This window comes from Neopsephotus bourkii, unplaced genomic scaffold, assembly GCF_033783945.1.
Source record: "Neopsephotus bourkii isolate Nb327-2 ecotype Australia unplaced genomic scaffold, CSIRO-AGI_Nbou_v1 NB_1434, whole genome shotgun sequence".
Lineage (NCBI taxonomy): Eukaryota > Metazoa > Chordata > Aves > Psittaciformes > Psittacidae > Neopsephotus > Neopsephotus bourkii.
This window is the reverse complement of record NW_026901911.1, coordinates 52816-75621: the sequence shown is the minus strand read 5'-3', so window position 1 is coordinate 75621 and position 22806 is coordinate 52816. Positions and strand designations below refer to the sequence as shown.

General features: G+C 45.7%; 1 protein-coding gene and 1 long non-coding RNA gene across 2 annotated transcripts in view; one reads left to right on the top strand and one right to left on the bottom strand.

Annotated features, from left to right (window-relative positions):
* Window positions 1-4563, bottom strand: part of SFMBT2 (Scm like with four mbt domains 2) — a 107327-nt gene extending 102764 nt beyond the window's left edge. Inside the window, exon 1 of the mRNA XM_061368642.1 lies at window positions 4542-4563. The gene's annotated coding sequence lies outside the window, so the exon portion shown is untranslated. The remainder of the gene's footprint in view (window positions 1-4541) is intronic.
* Window positions 4564-12042: 7479 nt separating this feature from the next.
* On the top strand, window positions 12043-21423 carry LOC133220474 (uncharacterized). The gene is made up of 3 exons (XR_009727745.1): window positions 12043-12147; window positions 15274-15334; window positions 21265-21423. It is a non-coding gene; the product is annotated as an uncharacterized LOC133220474 (long non-coding RNA).
* The last annotated feature ends 1383 nt before the right edge of the window (window positions 21424-22806 follow it).

Here is a 22806-nt window from a genome sequence, read left to right as displayed (position 1 = left end):
CAAATGAACACAAAGCTTTCCAATACTATTCAAACTGGGTCTCAGGACTTTACCCAAGCAAACAGGACTCCCTTGCACAAAGCACCCCAGTGGTGTGAAGAGTATTAATCATGAAAGCAAGAATCATGAGTGAGAGTAAAAATAGCAGGGATTCGGCACATACCTTTTTGTAAGCCTCACACCTACTCAGACCCAATCTCTCGGTCAGCTCTCGAGAACTGATGGGGGTTTTTTTCCTTCCTTTCTTTCTATTTCTATCTAATTTTAGAGCAACCGTTTCTCATGTATGAAAATGGAGTCACTGTGACCACATTTTCCAAAGCAGAACGCTCTGGTTATGTCTTGCAAAAGGCCAACCTCAAAATAAACTTGTTCAGGAGTTCTTTTAAATGTCAGTGAGAGCTTTTGTTCCTGTTTCTGCAGCCCCTGTTTTGCAACCCAAATATGTTTCATTGCTGTAGGAGTCATACCTGAGACACAGACAATAAATATAGCAAAAAACCCATAGGATGGGTTTGGCTTCATCAGAGAAGGTTGCCATGCAAAGATCAACAGTTTCAAATGATGACTTTTAAACACTGACAAAGTACCTTTGGCTTCTCTAGTCCTAAAACAAACCTGCTCCTGGGAACCAGCAGATTACAATGACAGAACAGACTCTGTATTTGCAAACAGCATCACTGTTAACAACAGCATCAGCATGGAGGATGCTGTAGCACCAGCTGATATACTCTGTATGTGTTACTATTCGTAGTAAGAAAATACCTCTGACACCTCCATAGCCTCCAGGTCATCTAAAATGTGGGCCCTGTGGTCACCACATTGATTGTCTCTTTGGGGTCACCACATTGATTGCTTCTTTGCACCTTCAGAAACATGACTTGTTCTCCTCTGATTCAGGTTTTGGCTCCTTGTCCCAGGTTTTGGAGCTTTCCACAACTCCTTTACTTTGTCACTTGGACACAGGAAGGGACCAGCACCTCCTTCAAGCACCATCACAACCCTTGAAAACCTGCTTGGCCACTCTCCATACCTTCCCTTACTCCACACCAAGATGACTTCTTTAGCCAGCAAAAAGTCCTTGAAGAAACACAACAGCATCTTCTCTACCGTGTCTTGCCCTTCAACAAGTAATGTCACACCCCCTCGTTGATGCATCCCCAAACAATGACTCAAAATACACACATGCATTTCATGGGCCAAAAGCATGCTCAGCACAAGCCAAGGGTGGGGGAAAAGCAGCCCCAGCCTAAAGAGTTGATGGCTGTGGTGTTTATTCTATTTCTAGTAACACTACCATGAAGCTTTAACAAATGCTTCATTAAAACATCAACTGTCTGTCCAGACACTCAATTACCACTTATAATCTACAGCTATATAGCTCTATACTGTCTTCTACAGATGTTCTTACATCTGTGTGAAACACACTCTCCACCTCCTTGTAACATCTGCTAAGTATCTGTAAATGTTTTCTCAATACATAAATGAAATGATCCTGCCTTGCTTATAATGCACCTCATGTTCCACTGCCCAGTGTGCCCCTTAAATCATTAAAAAGGTATTTCCTTGTTGTTTACCATGCACTAGTCTCTCGATAGCTCTTTACTGTATCTATTTAAATGGCTTTTAGATTTGCACTTAGTAACAGATTACACCGAGCCTCCATCTTATCACAGAAGTTATTAGGACCTAATCCTTTTTAAGCACTAAAGTTATTAGACTTGTGAGAATATTTTCTTCCCTTCCATAAATAACTTGCTGGAGGTACAAAGAACGGAGGGGGAAAAAAGCCACTTGTATCCCTGCTCACCCAGGCAACAGTCCCAGTCCCAGCCCCAGAGAGAAAACCTGCCTGCTCCTCCTTTGCCCCTAAGCAAAGGAGATCAAATTTGCCTGTACCTAAAGGCTTCTTGCAAGGAAAAGCAAAGAGCACCAAATCCTGGTCCTCACCCCTCTGCCATTGCTGCAGAAAAGGAGGTTTGCCTGGTGGGACCAGAGCTAACCCTAACGCAGCGTCACTAGTGCTGACAGAGGGATGTGCAGCAGCTTCGTGCATCAACAGGACCCCCTTTGCGGAGACAGAAGATAAGGGGAGAAAAGTGGTCCCATCAACACAGCTTCTTTGGGTGATGTGGGTGCCCCGCATCAGGGACACAGCTGACGAGGCTCCACATTAGGCTGTTTTTCCCATCTTTAAGCAGATTACTCCAAGGGAAAGTAATAAAAGAGAAGCAAGGGAAGAGGGGGGAACATCCCCCCAGTTAGAGAGGGATCCCCAGAGACCTTCACAACCCCTCTCCAATTCCCACAGCCACAGCACACAACTAGGCAAAGCTGCTTCTCTGCTCAGGCATCAGGTCACTCTGCAACACCACTTTCTTCGCCAGAGCACCAGGGGCACAAACTGATGTTAAAAATTGTTCCATCCATGGGGCAGCAAATTTGGGGGTGGAGAAATGCACAGGGGAGAGGAGGAAGACAGATTCTCATTTTGCAGTGGCTTCCATCCCTTTCTACCCCACAGGCTGACACCACTCCACCGCAGCTCTTGGATTTTGCCACCCAAGTTCTGCTGCCTTCCAAGGCACTTTGCTTATAATTAATGCTGTTTTCTGCTATTTCGCTAAGAAATCCTAATCCTCCTCCTACCTGGTCTTTTCCCCTCCCCACCACTATGTTCTGCAACGCAAGTTTGCAAAGCCTGGCCCTGGCAGAGGCTGGGATCTAGAGAAAGGCAAGAGGGAAATGGGGTAGGAACATGGAGCAGAGCCCTTTTGGAAGCAGAAACCTCAACGTGTGTGACAAGGTGTGCAAACAGCATCTCAAACTGCTCCTGCTAAATGAAAGCATGGTGGGTTTCTGGAGAGCACCTCTGAGAGGTACAGACAAATGGGCAGGCAGCTCTCTCCCCCTACATCCAGCATCCCCTCCTGGTTCCTCCATCCCCACTCAGGCACAGGTTGTGATGCTGAAGCATCCCATCGCCTCCCACAGCTACAAACCACAGATGCTCCGAAGTTAGCATCGTGGAACCACGGTGAAATAACCCCAGCGCAGCAGCAACGAAGTACTCCCTGCGCAAGAACAAGGAAGTTTCTCTGCCTCTGAGGCAGCCTCACTCCTCCTCTCCCCTGGAAAACACATTTGCAAGAGGCAGCTGAGAAGGGCACAAACAACTCCCTTTGCAAGAGCTGTTTCGCCTCTCATCGTGGGCTTTTCCAGGGTCTCTCTGAAAAGAAGAGAGCTGCAGCACTCGCTCCAGCAGGAACTGGGAAAGTCACTTGTCTGGCAGCCAAAATTTCCGTGTGCAGCTATTTCAGAGCAGTTTGCTAAAGAACAGAGGGAAAAAAAAACCCAAACCAAACCCACATCCCCAGCTGACTGCACCGAGGCAAGCAGGGAAAGCATGACAGCTCCAACAGGACATCTCGTCCCACGACATGTCTGCTGCTGAAATCACTGCTGTGTCTCTCAGCATACTACTACTACTACTACTACTATTATGATTATTAAATGATTATTACTATGGCAAGTCTCCAAAGGCAAACCACCCAAACTCTCACCTCCACACGTCCCTTTCTCAGGGTTTCTTCACAACACACACAAATACCCCCCTTCACTTTTCCCACCACCGAGAACTGAGAGGGGAGACACCCCGAGGACAGATCCCATCCTCTCCCCTCTTCACCAGCGCACCACTCCGAGCAACAAGCGCGTTGAGCCCAACGTGTGCCACCGCGTCTCTCCTTTTCGCTTTCCCTCAAACTGTTTATTTGACAGTTTTTAAAGACACCTTAACCCGCCATGTTGAGCTGACAAGCTTTATAAATATTAATTTACCGCAGTTCGGGGAGCGCTACGGGGAAAACACGTACAGATCGGGGCTGCACATTTTGGCACAGCTGATGGCTTTCTTTTCTACTCTTTCTTCCCTTTCTTTTCTTGCCCCTGCCTTTTGCAGCCGGTTTTTCCTTCCTCTTTCCCTTCTCCTTGCAGATCGAGAAGAAACGCACACCCAAAATAACTCTTTTTGAGACGCGGATCGGCGTAGGAAATGGGAAAAGAGGTTGCACGCTCCTTTGAAAGGATAGATAATACTTTACGTAAAAAGAGAGGAGAGAAATAAAGAAGAGGAGGGGGAGGGAAGGAAAGACATCTAAAATGCGATACAATGAGGTAAAAAGAACACCACCACCCCCACACCCCCCCCGAACGCTGGGATTAAACACCGAAACATCGCAAGCCCTGCCCGTGATAACTCCGGCGCGCCCAGACCCAGACACCGGTCCCGGCCGGGCATCAGCCCGGGCCGCCGCCCGCCAGTACTTGCCGGCAACTCCATCGCCGCTTTTCCTCCCCTTCGGATGGTGGGGGGGAGAACAGGAAAACCCACATCAGCTTCCCCGCTTTACAAACATAATAATTAACCCTTTTAAATATTTAGGAATGCAGAAAACGACCCAAAAAGGGCAAAACCTGATACAGAAAATAAAGGGAAACACCCGCTGGAAGGGTGTTCTTGGGGGGGCGCGGTACCTTACCTGGGTAAGTTTGGGGGGATTTTTTGAGGGGAAGGGTGTTTTTCCTGGTTTTCGCTGATTTTTTTTTCCGCGCCTGAACAGAGAGCCCCCGCGGTGCGCGGTGCGATGCGCGCAGCCCGGAGCCGAGCCGAGCCGAGCCGAGCCGAGCCGAGCCGAGCCGCGCCGAGCCGTCCCTCCGCCCGCACCCGCGGCAGACTCATTCCAATATGGCATCCGCGCAGTGCGCATGCCTGCCGCTCTTTTTAAGGCTTTTTTTTCCCCCCCTTTCTCTCTATTTAGCAGCCAACTCCTTCTGTGACCTTTTCCAGCAGTTTTTTAAGGAACAAAATAAATTTAAAAAAGCAAAGAAAAAGAAAAACCTCACACAAATTCCAACCCCCCTCTCCCCGCTGCGCGCCCGCGCAGCCTCCTCGCCCCGGGGCCGTGGGAAACGCGCCGCGATAAGCCAAGGGAGGGTTTGAAAATCACCCGTGAAACAGATGCCGCGGTTCCGCGGGGCTCGCAGCGGTAACGCCGGTGTCGCGCTCGACGCGATCAAACACCATCTACAGCGTTCTCCACCGGCGGCTCGGCATCCGATCTTCCCCTCCCCACCGCGACCTTTCATTACGGGTTTTTTTCCCCTTATTTTGGGTAGGGGAAAAAGCTTCCAGGGAGGGAGATGGGGAAAGAAAGGGGCGATAAAATGCGCCCGCGGCCCCTCCCGTCCCCTCCACTTCGCCAGGCTCCTGCGTTACCTGATTATTCCCTGGTGCAGCAAATAAATACGAAATAAATAGAATTAGGAGGGAAAAAACCAGGCGAAGGCACAAGGCAAGATGCGAAATCAACTGGTGCAGGCACGGGAGCAACTTTCTATCGCTCTCTCGTTGGGTTATTTTATGGTTATCTCTTTCTTTAGCTGCTGCAGGGGGTGTGCGCGGCTGTGATTGGGGAGTGGGGGTTGCACGTACAGCCACACTGCGGGATTTTCCGAGGTTTTTTCCCGATTTTCTTTTTCCTTTCAAGGAAAACATCCCCGGTGCAAGGGTTGGACCATTGCCTGTGCCCCTCACCCCCTGGTCCTGCTCCTGAGGGCGCCAGGAACGTCCTCAGCGGTGGGACGGGGCTAAACCTGCGACCGGGATTATTCGGGATGCTCCGGCCGGTGGTACCCGGGGCTTTCCTTGCCCGGATATGCTCGCAGCGAGGCTGTGGGTGTATTCTGCAGGGATTTCACTCCCTCTCTTCCCTGCCCAAGAACCATAATGCTTCTCAGTGGGGGAATTTTGTAGCCCTAACTCCCTTCTCCTCCCAGGCAGGTGGCAGCGGCATCCCTGGTAGGGCTGAGGTTGCAAGAGGATGTTTTTGGAGCATCCTCTGGGATAGGGGATAAGCATGCAGCACACGCTTATCCAACAGGTCTGGAGGAGAGCAAAGGGAAGGGGTATCACAGCAACCAGTCCTGGACTTTGTCCTGTCCACACTGCAGTTCACCCCAAAAGCTGTTTGTGTCTGCCCCACGCCCGGGCTGTCAAACTTGCATCTCACCCCACAGGCTCAAATGCAGCCGCTGTCTCCGCTTGCTTTTCTCCTGTAATTTCTGAGCTGAGGTTTGAAGTTTACAGGTGATCTCGTGAGCATCCCTTCTTGCAGGAGCAATGGGGTGCTGCAGGGAGGGAGTATCACACCATGGAACATGGCAGTGATTTCCTGCATGTGGCCCCAGCTTTCTTCTACCCTACTGCAGTCACCAGCACCATTTACACTGATTCTTGATAGGGATTCATTGCTGAACCTCCCCATCCCCTTTCTCCTCTGCTCTCCCCATCCCCTTTCTTCTCTACCAGCCTCTCACAGACACACTAGCACACCACTTTTGTGCAAGAAGACAAGAGAGGAGTGCAATAGAGATGAAGAAAGGTGTCAGTTTTCTTTCATGGAGAAGATACTGAAGACTGGAGGAAAGAGCAGATATGGCAGACAGTGGATTTCTTCACCACTATCCACGTTCTTGCCATTCAAAGCCCATATCTGGAAGGCCATGGAGACAGCTTCAACCCCTCCTGTTCCAGCAGAGAAAACACACAAATCAAGCAGTTCATGTTTTCCAGGCTTTGGGTTGGATGGGATTTCAAAGGGAATACTGTCAGAGCTTCAAAATAGAACCAAAAACCCAACAGATGCCAGGAGAGCATTGAAGTCCCATTATTCCAGATGATCCTGAAAGCAGTTGGCATTTTCAGCATGGTGACATTTCAGCTTTTCAACATACTTTTGAAGGGAAGATGCTCTGCAAACTCTGTGTCTGTGTTCTTTCTTCTTCTAACCTGTTCTATATTAGGTTACACTGAGATTCCTCTCACTGCAGCATATCTTGATACAAAGCTGGTGCCGGGCAATACTTCCACCACCCAGCTCAGGGGCACAACCACCATAGCTCCCACAGTGTGTCAGATTTTCTCCATCTCCTTTCCATTAACACCAGGTGCTTTTATGCCTTATTTCCATTCACACTTCAGTGCTCTTTGCAGGAGCTTTGGTTCCACTGACCTCTCTGTAGCTTCTTCTTCCCTCTTGGTCTTGGTTTTCTCTGTCCTGGCCTCTATTATTTACAGGCTATTTCTGAAGCACTGATAGTGCAATTGGCCCCGTGCATAAAGATCTAGAAGAAAGCATTATCCTTGTCCAAAGAGTTTGTGATCTAAATTAGCTCTGTGGATGGTGTCCAAAGAGGTGGATTCAAAAGAAATTAAAATAATCAAAGCTGAGGAAGAAAAACCCTTTGGAATGTCTTCTAAGTGGCTGCTGCAACAAGACTTTCATGTCTGAATGAAAAGGTGCAGATTTATATCAGGTCTGATCTGAAGATGACTGTAACAGCTCCTGTTGGCAGCAAAGATTTTGGATCTTGCTCACAGCTGAGAATACAAATTGGTTTAGTGGACATGAAATGCAGTAATAGCTGAGAGATTTTGTTTTAATGCTACCTTTTAGAGCATCACTGGGAAAAAGAAAGCTCTTTGAGATATACTGAATTGTCCTGGTTTAGTATCTCAGGATACAAAATGGATTTAATCCCTGGTGAGAAGAACACACTGAGGGTAGCTCCAGCTTTAGCTGCAGTGTTCTGTGTTCTCAGGGTTGTATCTTCCACTGATCAAAAGCAACTTGGCTACATTATCACTGCTAACTGTGCTGTTGAATGCCTCATCTGTTGGCAGCTACATGATGCCCAAACTTACATTTCAAGTTTGCAACAGAAGTTTCACATCTGAAATTTCTTGTTCTTGTTGCATTTAACATAAAAAAAACACCCTACTTCTATGCAAATAGCACTGACAAAGGAAGAGATTTACCCGAGTACCAGGTCCCCAAGCTGCAATAGTCATCCATCTGTCCTTGCCTCTGATGATCGCCCCCAAAGGGCATAACTGTTCACACCCCAAGTTTGCCATAGGTGAACAGGAGAAACATGTCCAACCCAGTGACAGTCAGAGAGTGCCGTTACCTTACATCAGGTATCAGCAGTTCCTGACCTCTGGGACAGATTATCAATACATCAAACTTTTCCTATTTTGCAGGCTGTCATCTTCAGGAGGAGAGGTGGGGATGTAAAAAGGTCTCGTACACAAAGAGACACAAGCATGCACACACACAGATGTTACTGCATTAACACTCCCAATTTCTCCCTTTTTTCCTGGCATCAGAAGGGAAATGTCCTGGGGGGCATTATAGGATTTGCAGATGGATGTGCATTTCTTGTGCTTTGGGATCAAGATGTGATCCACTGCAAAAAGGAGCAAAGCTGTGCAGCTGCACCAGTGTATTTTGGGATTTAGAGATATCCAACGTATGAGCTGAAGCAGGGACACTGTCTAACAGGAACTAGGTGCCAGAAAAGACACCCACAGGGCATCATCTAGGGCTACCTCCATCGCCAAATGCAGCTGCTATTACTTGTGCCTCTGTGGAATTGCTCCTGGAGTCATAGTGAAGCTATTCTGCATTTTCTCCCCTCCATACAACAAACTATGGCCTTTGTCTTCTAAGTCTTCCAGTATTCAACCCACCCTCTAATCACCCCTTACAAGATGAAAAGACACCATAGAGCCTTTACTTCATGCCAGTCTCGGGACCAGGGCTCTCACCTACCTTTCTCTTCATTTTATTCATCAGCCCTAACTCAGGGAGAAGTTGGTGGCTGGAAGCTGGCATTAGGATGCAGAAAGACTAGTTTCACAGTGCCATCTCCTGGAGAGGGATATCACATTTAACCTGCATTTTGCAGATACCGTTTTTGGTCCGATTTACCATCGAGTGCCGGGCATTTTGAAGGCAAGTGGTTACGGCATGATCTAAAGGAGAGTTCAGCACAAGTGAAGTTAACGCAAGGTTTAAACTCCCTCATTACACTTCTCAGTAAAAGTCCCGCTTCTTAAATGCTGTGAACTTTGAATTGGGATTCATAAAAGGGTTATAGACACTGCTTTGCACCTCTTCCTCTGCAGTGATTGCAGAGGTATCCTGCAGGGATACACAAGGGATACCATGGCCTCTTAAATGGGTAGTATCAGGGACAAGCATCCCTGTGGCCTCCAGCTGACCTGCAGATCCCTGCCCAACATGTGGAGACCCACACATCAAGTTTTCACTGCAGCTTACTTACCAACTTTCATTCTGATCAGAAATCGCTGTGCAGGGGTTGTGACTATTCAGCAGATGGGCAATGACTGGATTTAACATTAACCAGAAAACCTGAGCCAGTGCATCATCTCTGCAGCTTAAGAATGCCTAGAAAGTGTGGTCTCAGTGCTAAACAATAGCTCTTTCACCTTAGCAGTAAATGGAAAGGAAGCACATGTTATATCCAATAAATCAGAGTGCTGAGGTTCAATACTGAGGCTCGTAGGTATGAGTCTTATCAATCATGCCTGCACTATGGAAGAGATCCACTCTCCTATCAAGAACTTGCTTATTTCCACCACTGATGAACATCCTTATTTATTTTGAGTGTTTACTGGCAGGAAAGCAACTCCTGGTTAATGTATCCAGCTTCTACAGGCTGGTGTTGGGAAGGGAGGCTGGGGAAACTGAGGCAGGAGGAGCTGTGACACCTTGCACACAGATGTGCAGTCCCACATAAAGGCTGTAGTAATGGAAATGTATTTAGACCTCAGATCTGGGGTAGCATGGTGCTGTGGTTGTAGATTTCATTTCATACTGGTGTTTCTGCCCAACTCTGTGATGGTGAACAAGTAACTTCTCCATTTCCCTTCCCTTTTATGCAGGAATCTCCATAATGGCCAGACAAGACCAAAACCTCTGATGGACAAGGATGACCAGGAGCTCACATCATATTAAGAACTGTCAATTGTGCCACACATCTGCATTACTCATCACTGCTGCAGCACCCTGATGGGAGATGAGAGCAGTTAGCCCACTTTGAGTGAATTCTGTATCATAGTCCCTCTTCACCAGGGACTGTAGTGATAGGACAAGGGGTGATGGGTTCAAACTGAAACAGCGGAAGTTCAGGTTAGATATAAGGAAGAAGTTCTTCCCTGTGAGGGTGCTGAGGAGCTGGCACAGGGTGCCCAGGGAGGTGGTGAATGCCCCATCCCTGGCAGTGTTCAAGGACAGGTTGGACAAAGCCTTGGGTGGCATGGTCTGGTGTGAGGCATCCCTGTTAATGGGAGTAAGATAATTCCTATGGGAATAAGTATATAAGTAATTTATTTTATTTAAAAACCAAAGATTAAAATCATGCATTTGGAAGCATCTCTCTGAAACTGACTCTGAAATGGGCTTGTGAATGGCTTTTTCCCTTTAATGGCTTCTTCTGTATTAAGGAGGAAGATTAAGAATGAAATACCACTAATTGCACATAAAGGCCCCGGCTTCCACAACAGTGTAACTGTACATTGTATTCAGCTCAATCTCCATCTGCCCCTAAGAGCATAATTGATTCTTTAATTTGAAGGAGCTGACACTTCTATTTCTTCACTGCCATGTTGCTCAGCATATTTAACAAGAGTGGGTATGAGTGGAGGAGTCTACAATATGCCATTAAAGGTAATAGGTAACATATTTAAGGTTATAATGAGCTCAGGACTGAGTAACTCAGGGATGAGGATGGAAGGTGTATAAATACTTTCCTTACAAGGACTCTGTTGAGTAAGACATAGCTGTGGGTTAATAAATAAAGAAGTAAATAGAGGGGGTTTTCATGAAGTGGATTTTCTGATCTCATTTCAGACGTGCCCCTTTGGTCCTGCCTACAGGTAACTGGTTTTACTCTAAATTGGCTGACTTCTGACAAGTGGCAGCCCCCGTGCCTCAGTTTCCCATCTCCACAATGAAGAGAGGAGTAGTAAACTTTGTAAACTGCTTGAACAATTCACTGATGCAAATGCCAGTATCCTGTCCCTTATAATTGAGCCTTGCCAACCCAATGAGCCTTTTACTCCAGAGCAAACCGTGTGGCCCCTCTCCTCTTCCATCCCTTTTCTCCACTCTCCAGTGATACAGCTATGCAGGATCTATTCCCTCCTGAGATAAATATTCCTAAAGCCACATCTCTTTTAAAAGCACCATGTGCTCATAGGTCTCGCCTGCACCTCTGATAACCCATAAGCCTTGAGAATACAGGTTCTTGACAAGAAATACCTTAAAAACTAATATTCCTGGGCAGCCTGCATGCACAGACAATGCTTTTGCTGACAACAGCACAGTTTGTTCTGCTCTCCTGCTCTTCCTCTTCCTCAGTCTTGCTGCTGGGCAGCTCATTGAGGTGTTCAGGGTGTGGAGGTCAGTGAGGATGAGGAAGATGGCAGTTATGGTGACCCACATCAGTATTCAGCCCTTATAGACAGGGGGGTTAACAGAAAATAAAGTACATCCCTGTGAAGTGAGATGTTTTCTCATTTGAAGCTGGAGGGTACACAGCAGAATGGATGGCATCCATTGCAGGTTAACAGTTAAGGTTAACTCAGAGTTAGCAGTTTGGGATTTCCCTTTCATCATGCCCTGGAGCTCTCTCTGGACCGTTGGGGAATCAAACCACACCGATGTAGTTTTAGTGACAAATACAGTAAAAGATACATGCAGCAAGAGCCTGATTCTGCTCTGGAGCTGTTTGGATCCAAAGACCCAAAGGAAGGAGTAATCCCTGCTTCCCTGAAATCTTGCCTATGGAAAGGAAGCAGCTTGTTCCTGCCACAGTTACACCATGAGTATTGACCAGCCACACACCATAAATACTCATTTTCTCCTAGGTTTGCTTTTGGATTGAACTGACCAGTTCCCTGTGAGATTAAACCTGGGTGCATTCAGGGGTCATCTGAAGGATTTCCCTTTGTAGGCAGCATGACCCATGATAGATTTACCTCCCTCTGTCCTATATGGCTCTCCAACACCATCCCAGTAAACCTCAATCTCAAGTACCCTTAGGAGGTTCTGCAAGGATCCCATGGGAAGGATGTGCCACATAAATGCCACTCAGGGACTGCATTTTCTGTTATTTTGCAGTGAAAATTAACTCTTAGAGCCAGAGAGATTCTGTGTTAATCCCAGAAGAGACAATGGCCAAGTACCAATGCAAGGTGAACATGGCACGGTGAACAAGGTGAACATGAGCTGGATGGAAGTGACTTGGCCTGGAGGATGCAGATCAACCCTTACAGCAAACAACACGAGCAGGGTAGATGCAGTCAGTGTGTCTCTAGCACTGGGCAGGCTTTATGGGGTCTTCTCTAGGGAAGGTGTGCTACCAACAGCTATGACATTTTAACATGAAAAATTTCTCCCCCTTCCTTTCCTTGCTTCTGGACCACCTCACATAATAAGTGTGAGGTATAAATGCAAAACCTTCTTGTGCATGATGTCTTGAGAATAGAGTAGGTTGTAGTACTCTGAAAAAAGCTTTTGTCTATAGGAACATGTCTCTGCACAGGGTGAATCTCAGTTTTATTTGCTCAGCTAAAACAGCTCAAACAACTCATGTTTTCTTGTTCGCATCTACAGTTCCATATTGTAAAATGAAAGAAGGATTTATCCTGACAATTTTTCTTAGTCCTTATCTCAATGTTCCTTAATTTGTCTCTTTACAATCAAAAGGATGTTGCCAGTCCTGTCAAGAAAACTATTTGCTGAAAAGCGTTGGATTCACAGTAGTGTTTAGGTAACCAAATCACGGTCCAGTCTAGTATTAATTGATTATGTTACTGTCTGTGAAATATCCTATTCATCTAGGATCCACAAAAGGCAGCTCATTACATTAGCATAAACAAAGAGTGCAAAGAGATGCCACCAAGACAGGACCAGGGCAAATATTCTCTGTTTGGAAAGCAAGAAGTTAGAAATGTCAAGGATGAAAGCTTGTGTGACAGTGTCTTTGCTTAAACTAGCAAGTGTAATGTCACTGCTGCATAATTGGGATGTGTCAATGGTTGTGCTAGAAAGGTTTATTCAGGTGGGTTGCACCTTCCTCCATCAGTACAACAAAGGCTTCACAGCCAGTGCTCTTAACTCCTATTTAGCTTTGGAAGAAGCATATCTACAAAACCCTGCCAGTGTTCCTAATGTTGCCTTTTCACCGGGTTTCTCCAAGCATAATTCTGTGATAAGCATAAAACAAGCTTCACCTATTTATAACCAGGGGATAAGTGGTTTTTCTATTATCATGACCAGCCCAAACTGGCCTAGGAAAACCTGGAGAGCAAGGCAGAGCATGCAAGGAGGAAGAGGGGGAGATGTTGGCTGTAGGCAGGTCATTTTGCATTAGCTGTCTACATCCATGGACTGTCTACAGTCTGGACCATCAGCCTGATGAAGTGCGTGGGACGTAGCTCCAGATTAGCACACATCAATAGGTTTCATCAGTATGGTCATCTCCATGTGGCTCAAGAGATTGATCGAAATGCCTAAGTAGTTGAGGTCTTTGGTCTCTGACAACTCTTATGTTCTTCCATTATAAAATGACTTGTGCCCTGCTGAGTAGAAAGATGGGAGTAGTGAGCTATGTCCATGAAGACAGATCCTGATCTGATCAGTGTGACAGCACAAGGCAGAGAATTCATGTTCCTCCTCTGCTAAGTGACAACAGGAGCCAAGATAGGGAAGGAATTTGGTTTTCCTCATGACAAGCTTTTAAATAGACTGGATTTTAAGCTCAGTTTTCAAAAAAACTGACTCTCTAGAAGTAGCTTTCCAGGCATGGAATTAACTTTCCAGGCATGGATGGACCATGCTTCCTGACAGAACAGGCTCCAAAGGCACTTCTCCAGCTATTTCAGAGCACTCTGCTACAGCAGAAAGTCAGACAACAGAGCATGAAAAGTCGTTCAAAGGTGTTTGCACAGCAAAAGCAGAACTTCAAAAGGAGCAAGTGCAAATTCAGACCCAGTGGGAAAGGGGCAACATTTCCCTTGGAAAATCATCCCTGTGTGCCCTTGTGAGGGCAACCCATGTGCCTACAGAACAGCTTCCAAAGGATTCGCACCACTGCTTGCAGGTTGGAGGCACAGAAAAGTGACTTTCCAGGTGAGTGGTCACAGCCCAACAATCCATCATTAGGCCATTCTGCCTCCACATTCTTCATTTCACCAGGTAATTTGAATGCTAATCTGCTTAAATGCCTTCTTATAGCTGGTAGCTGGAGGCTAGTTGAGTTGAAAAACCTTACAGCCGTTTACCGGGCTGCTTTAAGACACAGCATATATTATGTATGAAGCTTTATAACAACCATCCATATCAGAGCTGACGGAGAACTTGAAAGCAATACAGCAGCACTCCTTCCTACAGCACTTCGTTACAGGTGACAAGAGATAGGAGATCTGAAGGCTGAACAAAACCAGTAGCAGGAAATTATTTTCCTAAGAGACTCCTACAGAATGTAATGATAAATAAGACTTTTAAAGTTACTGTGAAACAAAGGGACCCTTTAATTAAAAGGAATCTGATCCCTTAAATGATGAAGGTTGTATTCATCTGTCTCAATTAGGATATATTGAGATAACTGCATCTGAAATATTAATCCTCTTTGTAACTGGTGGAGCAAATCACCATAGGGACATGCATAGGAAACTCACATAGCTCCACGGTAAATAACAAATGTTATAACTGTGCTTGGGACTTGTAATTCCCACATTTGAGTATCTGTTCCCATCACGCCGTGCCTCAGTGCAAGGAAAACTGGCTCCCAGGACCAAAGCAGCCTGTGAGGCCCCACGGTCTGGAGCTTCAGGTGAAAAGAGTCCTATATCCAACTCAAATCCAAGAAGAAATCCTGGCCCTTAGGATTCCCCATAGGGTCACTATTCATATGACAAAATTACTACATGCGCGTAGGGGTTTTGCTGCACTGGATCTACACTGCTTTGAGCACCTTTGAATTCAACCCTAAAGGAGTGCTATAACTTGGAGAAGTTTTCCTTACAAAAGACAAACTCAAAACTACCTTAAATTCACTACTGCTGTAATCTTTCCTATGCATACAGAAACCCTAATCATCCTCCTCCTATCCCAAATCAAAGCTATCAACTGCCATCTTCATGTTTCAATGCTGATTAGAAACAGAAAGTCATGCTCCTCCCGGAGTTTAAACAGTTTTGCTTTCATGCCAAAGAGGAGCACAGGAGTTGAGTTTCGCTCTCAGTGATTTCAGCTTTTTCTTCTCTGGAGAGCTCAAGAGCCAGCTCTTGTGAATTAAAACCAATTCCCATCACTAAATGCTTCTCATTTGCACCCGCAGAGCACTTGGGCCAGATGTTCCATTTGTGTTCTCACTCTTTACCATGGTGGTCTACCTCCAGGTAAAGCAAAACTTGTATAAACACATTATAAGACACTCATGAGAAAGACACATGGGTGTAATGAGACTGAATGAAAATACATGTAATGAAAGCTCGGAGGGAAAACATTCTCTCTCAGAGGAGTGTTATCACATTAGTGCTGGTTATGAAGAACTAATGTCCACTTTAAGTGGTTTCAAGAGCTGGAGCAATTGAAAGACAATAAGAAGACAATGAGTAATGAATCAATTTTATTGTGTGCTGCTGAGCAGTCCTGGCTGGAAGAGAATGCGTTGGTATGGCTCAATAAAAGGGATGGATGGGAACTGACAGCAGCAGGGACAAGCACTCCCACACTTTCTGAAGAAAGAAATGATTTTTGGAATGATTTTTGTCTTAGCCAATAGGATTCTGCTGCAAGAAACGGGATGTTTTCTTTTGGAATTCAGCAGACACAGCAAGCGAACACCATGCTCTTTATTTATTCAGAGAGAAAATACCAGCTTTATTGGAAAGACAAACTCACTTTGCACCTTTCCTGAAGCTGGCTGTGCTGGCGTCCCCAGGAAAGGTTTTGCATCACTCAGATCTCGTTATGGGACTTGTCTCTGCTGCCACATCTCCCTTTTTCATGCACTACATCCCTCAGCCACCACTCTCCATTTCACCCCCTAGGTTTGGTACAGGTTCCTAATTCACACTTGCATCCTGATGCACACACACCTATCCAGAAGCATCGAACACACTAGCACTGACCTATCTAAGGCTGCTGAAACACATTCCCTGTTGAAGACACGGTAAAATGAGCCCACAGAGACATTTATTTCTACTACAGCAAGACTGATTCCTGCAAGCAAGAAAGATTGGGTGTCCTTACTCTAGGCTGAATGGTAGCAACTGTTGTCTTCCGAAATGACAGTGATGTAGAGACTCTCTGATTAGTTGGGACCATTTCACACACAAGCTTCCATCCCCAAGTCACTGCTGCAGTCTTCCACTAGTATATAGTGCGCCAATTTAGGCTGCCCACATGGTCATTATGTTTAAAAAGGCACCTCCAGAGGGTGATCCCAAGCACTTCTAGATATTGGTCCCACACGGAAGGACTTGCAGACTGGAGAGCTGCATGTCTTTTCCTGGAAGAGCAGTCCAGGCAACAGGCTTAAGATAGATGCCCAGTTTCTCCTGGCTAACTCTCAGCAAGAGTCCCTAAATGTCCTTGCAGTGCCTATATGGTGAGTTTTGTCTTGGGAGTGGACTCAAGACCACCAGCCCCATGCTGCAATACTTGGTCAGAAAAGAAAAGCCAATGGTATTTCATTTCCACCACAATGAACAAGTCCTTTTTCTTACTGCTTCCTATGTTTCTGTGTTTTTCATCCCTGTTTAATTCTTCATCAAAGCACAGTTTAAATCTAATTTCATTATCTCACTGGCCAATATTATTTCTCCCCTGTGTTAAGCTGCAAACATCTCTGATAGCAAGCGGATACCATCTGGCCTTTGGGAACCCCTGGACATTCAGAAGTTTGTGTTTCAGTTGTAGCATCCAGAAGAGAGGAGGTAAGAGAACAAGAACGTACATCCTACATCAGCTTTAAACTATCAGGTCAACTGTTACAACAGTGACAGCACGGGTAAAAAAAGAAGAAACAGCAGAAAAAAGTAGAAACACCACTTAGAGCGAGTCTGAAATAAGCATTGAGTTCAAGAATAAATCCTTATTGAATGGTATATAATAACAGACTTACTTCTGCCAGGCAAAGAGGAAAAATGTCAGTTTGGGGACCTCACCTTGAGCTGTGTCAAAGGCTAAGATCTCAAGAGAGGTCATGTGGGAACAGATAGCAAAAGTCACTAGGCAGAGATCTCCTTGCAAAAAATCAGGTTTCCAGCCTGTAGAGTTACTGTTCAGGTGAAATGAGTAAAATTTAAGTCAGTTAAGCCTTGTTTTCAACTGCTATGTTATATTATGAAAAAACATATTCAGGTTTTTCCTTCTGAACCATCTGTAGGAAAAACCACCTTGTGGATGCTACTTGCATAGTTCACAAAAGGCCTGCGGGCATCTTTCCATAGGTATGCACGTGTATGCTCACCTGATTATGTTCCTGAATGAACCACTCCAGGAATAAACCCTGATTTACCTACACTTCCCAGCTTCCAGAAGCCATATGTCAAATCAGTCCCTAAAGAGAATAACCTTTGCTCAGCTTCCCCAGGGAGCAAACACTGGGTCAGAAAATCAATGTCTATTTGTCACCAACTGGCTGAGGCCAGAAGTGCTTGCTCGGGAGCTGTGAGTGTGGGGGCGGAACTGCTCACCTATTGTATGGTTGTCTTCAAGCAAAGGTGCCTGGTAGCTTTGATAGGACACTAAGGTGACAATACTACATCTTCCTTGTCCAAATAGTAGGCAAATAAGTAAATAAAAGACATTCCCATTAGAAACACCTTGTCATGTTGTAAAATAAGCCTATCAGTTCATGAGAGGGAAGCTTGGTTTTGCCCTTCTACCACCATGAAGGGAAAGACACCCTCTGCTCAGAGTTTTAACCATCCCTTCTAGCTTTGGAGAACTCAGCTATTCCTAGGAGCCACATGCAGCTTGATATGCACGTGTATGAGCAAGGCTCCCTCCAAACTGTAGATGAGGCCACCATCCCTGCTCTGGAAGCATTGCTGTTTCCCACACTGAGACAGTGGCCATCTGATACTAGGCACCTCATTGTAGCAGAAAATGAAAAGCTACTGATGGAAGAGGGAGCAGATGAGATGCATATGTCAGCTGCAGCAACAATACAAGCTGAAGCTGCAAAGCTGTTTAAGACCTGCTCTTCATAGGGCCATCCCTGGCAAAATACATTGGGGGGGGGGCTTACAATGCAAGCAAATAGGCAGCTGCTGGAAGGGGACAGATGGGATTTGCAGCCAAAGAAAAAGCAGGCACAGGCTGTGGTTCTTCTCAACTGACTGTAGATGTTTAGGATTAAGGGGTCCAGGTCCCATGAAGGGAGATTGCACTGTTGGAGAGCAATTAATCTCATTATTTCAGACAGCAGTATTAAGAGGATTCTAAGAGGAGAGGTATTCTATGATTCTAAGAGGAGATGCAGAGAACTCTGTTTCCCTCTGCAGGCTCTGGAGGCAGCCCAGACAGGTACCAGAGTAATGGTCTGACTTTGGACAGCTAAAATTGACTGAGATGGATCCCACCCCACCGGTATTTGGGTCTGAATGACAAGAGTACTGCCTTACTTTCCATACAAAAACCCTGACCAAGGGTGCTGCAGCATCCTTAAGGGCAACAAGTGAATGTGCTGAGCTTATAACCGTTATCCTTCTTCGTTAGAACTGACACCACCTTAGTGCTCTTTTTTTAATTGCATGTTGTCAGCTTTTATTTGTCATCAGATTTTTCAGCAGAATCAACATTTTTTTAATCAGGATATATTCTCGGTGATAATATTCTTTCAAAGGGAAATTTGTCTTTCTTTAGCTACTTCTATATTTGGAGTTTATGTAGATGTTACCTACATCCCTCCGCCTTTATATTGTATTTATGTATGAGTTTGGATTAAACAACCAAAGTCACTGTCCTGCCCATTGCTGTGGGATAGTGCTCAGAAGTAAACCCAGTTTTAGCTTGCATCAAGACACGGAGGTGTTTCTTTCACAGCCTGAACCACAGCCTGAACCACAACCTGAACGGTTGACCACCGGTCAAGACAGTCACAGTCGGACCTTCTACCCTTGCCTTGCCAATGAGGGAACAAGCTTGGTTCTGTTTGTTCTGGAAACCTTTGCAGGAAAGGTCCTTGCAGACACTATTGAGAAAATAATGATCATAGATAATAAAAGAAATCAAGGATTTGAACCATAAGGAAATCTGCAACTAACTCTGGAAAGTATTTCAGGCAGTTATGGAAAGCAAAACCAGGGCTGCAGGGTGGGATGGATCTGTACGATCGCCTGCAGTGGCTGCTGTCCTGCTCCTCCAAGTAGTTTTCTCCTGCTAAAGATGGAAATGCAGTAAAAACCCCATGACTCCTCCAGGATACAGCTTCTCTGGGCAGCTGCCAGGCATTTCGGGTAGCTTTGCATCTGCACAGCGCAGGGTTTTGGAGCAGAGAAAAGAATACAGCCCGGTCTGTGAGCTGTGCTCTGGGGCTCCCCTGTAATCAGATTCAAAGCTCCTTTTGTCTATCCCAGATGCTAAATTCAGGCATGGGGTGAAAAGACACAAGTTGAGAAAGCCTAGAAAGCCATCTCTGACTGTATGTCTGCATCTCAGACACCTTACAGTGTTCAAAAAGCAATATACCCAATGTCCTGCAGTTCCCCCCCCCCGGGACCAAAGGAGACGGTGAGCTCAGTATGTGTCTGTATTTATACGATAATATTTCTGTGCTAAGTTGCATGCTGACTGTTTGTGGCATGGGTCCAGTGTTTGGGAACTGAAATGTGAGAACATATCTGTAGTGATGGACTCCATTCAACTGAGGTTGTTTTGTATCAGATCTCATCTAAAGAGTGTTTTACAGATCCGAGCTAACACCAACTGGGCCAGGAAGAAGACTCCCCTTGAATTAAAAAAACACAGAACTAACCTAAGTAACCTCATCACTGTGTTCATTGCTTTGGAAAACCACTGGATATCATCATAAGTGAAAAATAACAACAGTAAAGTTATTATTTTAAACAAAAGGCATGTTTTAGAGCAACTTGTCAGGTCTCCTGTCACAGAAGAAATGAGCAGTGTTGTCCCCCTCCCCTTGATATTGTCTTTGTGACTTGTTTCCTGCTTAAACAGAGGATTGAACCCAAAATAGAGATCCCAGCACTCAATCCTCCATGAAGAACTGATTTGGGCTATTCAGTTCATCTGCCTCTTGCACCATTTGCCTTCTCCAGCACAAAAGCAATGTTTATTGAATGATGCACTGGGATGAGACTCACACTGGCTGGTTTCCTGGGTAGGAACCTAAGTATCCCAAGAAAAACAACACAGGTCTCATTGCTTTTATTCCTCCCTCCCATTTAATGTTCAGTATGATCATTACAGACTCTCTTGTGCTTTTCATACAGCTATCAAGAACTTGGCAATCTCTGCACTTGACTTTTATCCTGAAGAAAGGGTGTGCCTGTTTCTCATCAGAAACCAGCTAGAAGAGGAACAAACAACAGTTTTAAGACAGCTGATGGGGTTTTAGCAATCCCTTGGAAGAAACACAGGGGCAAATTTTACTACGTTTCTAGGCTGAAGTCAGGCTTCTTCCTGAACCTTAAAAAGGCTTATTTGTGCGATATTCATTGCATCATTTCTAAGCCCAGCACCTTTAACACCCCTTTTCCTGCACACCCAGATGTTTCTCTGGAAGGAAATACCTCTTTTAATCCAAAGACTGAAATTTAGCCAGAGGGTCTCTGCTGAAAGCTGTTTTGTACCCATACGGTTACGTCATGCTCCTAACCTGTAGCTCTGCAGCTGAGATTGCACCACATATGCAAACCAGAGTGCTCGAGGAGGGTATTACCTTCAAGTTAGGCAGCATTTGCTGTTTTGAAAATATGCCCAGAGAGGTAACTGAGGTCTCTTTCAGGATGACTGTGTGCAGCCTGAATCAAAATACCATCTCTACTGCGCTGTGAAAAATGCATTAAAGGAGGTAGAAATGATGCCTGAGCTGTAACATTTATAAAACATCAAGGATGACTTGTGAAGGAACCTGTGGTTTTCAAGTGCTAATGGAAGAAAGCCTTGGGAGCAGGGAATATTCGCCAGGTCCTGGAAAATGAGCATTTGATTTCAAGACTCTTGATGAGCGACAGAACTCAGGGGGAAAGAATCACGGTCCTCTCTGGTTCATGCTACATGAATTTTGTGCATATTTAACACTTTGTCACTTGGGTAGGTCTCCATTCCCTAACTGGTCTTTCCTCATAAATAGTTACCCAGGCAGTCAGATCCCGACATCCAGTAAAAGATCTGACAGGACTCATCCAAACCCACAACCATGTAGAGAAAAAGGCTTCCTTTTCCCTGGGGAAATTTCAGGTCTGCCAGAGAAATGGAAGAGCTGTAAAGAATAAAACTGTATTTGATTTGATTTTTCTCTCTTTACCCTTTTTTCTTGCCTGAGAAGAATTCTGATCCCCCCCGAAGTGGGAGGCTGTGAGACAGGGAGATAGGCAAGTGCTGCCGCCTCAACAAGATCCCTGCCTGCAATAAGCCCGTGTCGTGTCTGCCTTCAGAAGGGATGACAGGATCATGGTGTAACCACAAACCTCAGTGACATCCAAAGATTGATTAACAAGCTGAAATATTGTCAGTAGTGTCTCCAAGCAGGATTAGGAGTCAGATCTCCAAAAGTATAGGGTTAGGACATTACCCACCTGTTCCAGTAAATAATGGTGCACCACAGGGAGAGGATGGAGACACAGGCTGGCGAAAAAAACCCAACATAGCAGTTCAGAAAATGTAGTTCATGGAGAACTTGGGAGATAGAATAATAGAATCCCCCTGCCACAGGCAGGGACCCCTTCCACTGGAGCAGCTTGCTCCAAGCCCCTGTGTCCAACCTGGCCTTGAGCACTGCCAGGGATGGGGCAGCCACAGCTTCTCTGGGCACCCTGTGCCAGCGCCTCAGCACCCTCACAGGGAAGAGCTTCTGCCTAAGAGCTCAGCTCAGTCTCCCCTCGGGCAGGTTCAAGCCATTCCCCTTGGCCTGTCCCTACAGGCCCTTGTCCCAAGCCCCTCTCCAGCTTTCCTGCAGCCCCTTTAGGCACTGGAGCTGCTCTAAGGTCTCCCCTTCAGGAGCCTTCTCTTCTCCAGGCTGCCCCAGCCCAGCTCTCTCAGCCTGGCTCCAGAGCAGAGCTGCTCCAGCCCTCACAGCAGCTCCATGGCCTCCTCTGAACCAACCCATCCACCCTCCCAACTCAAGCAGCAGTTACTTAACTGTCCCTGAGATAGGATTACCGAAACTAGATGGAAGTTCTTAAAACCCTCAAGCAGCAGAATTTCTCCCTCTGCCCCCAACAACTTCCTGCATCTCTTAACTAGTCTTATTCCTTACAAAGATGTCTTGATGCCAATCCAAACCCGTTTTGCTGCAGTTCAAATCCCAGAGCATTCTGCCCATGCTGCAATGGCCGTAAATTCAAACATCATCTCAAGCTTGAAGGAGCTTGTATCTGGCTTGTTCTTACAAAAGATGGGACCCAGCCATGAATTGGAATGTAGTACACTCCCAAAGTTCAGCTGCATACCAGGGGGGTACAGAGAGCAAGCTGAAATTGTCCTGTTATTTTTGGTTTATGGTTTGAGAAGAAAGTTTAGTTTTCAAGGAAGAAATTGATCTGAAAATCAAATTTTGAGCCTTTCAAACAGTTGTATTAGTATCTAAATAGTCACAAGTTCTGGGATCATCTTACCATCACAAACACCACATTCTAAGCCTAAAGTTCTGGTGTGATGCACTTGCACAGCACCC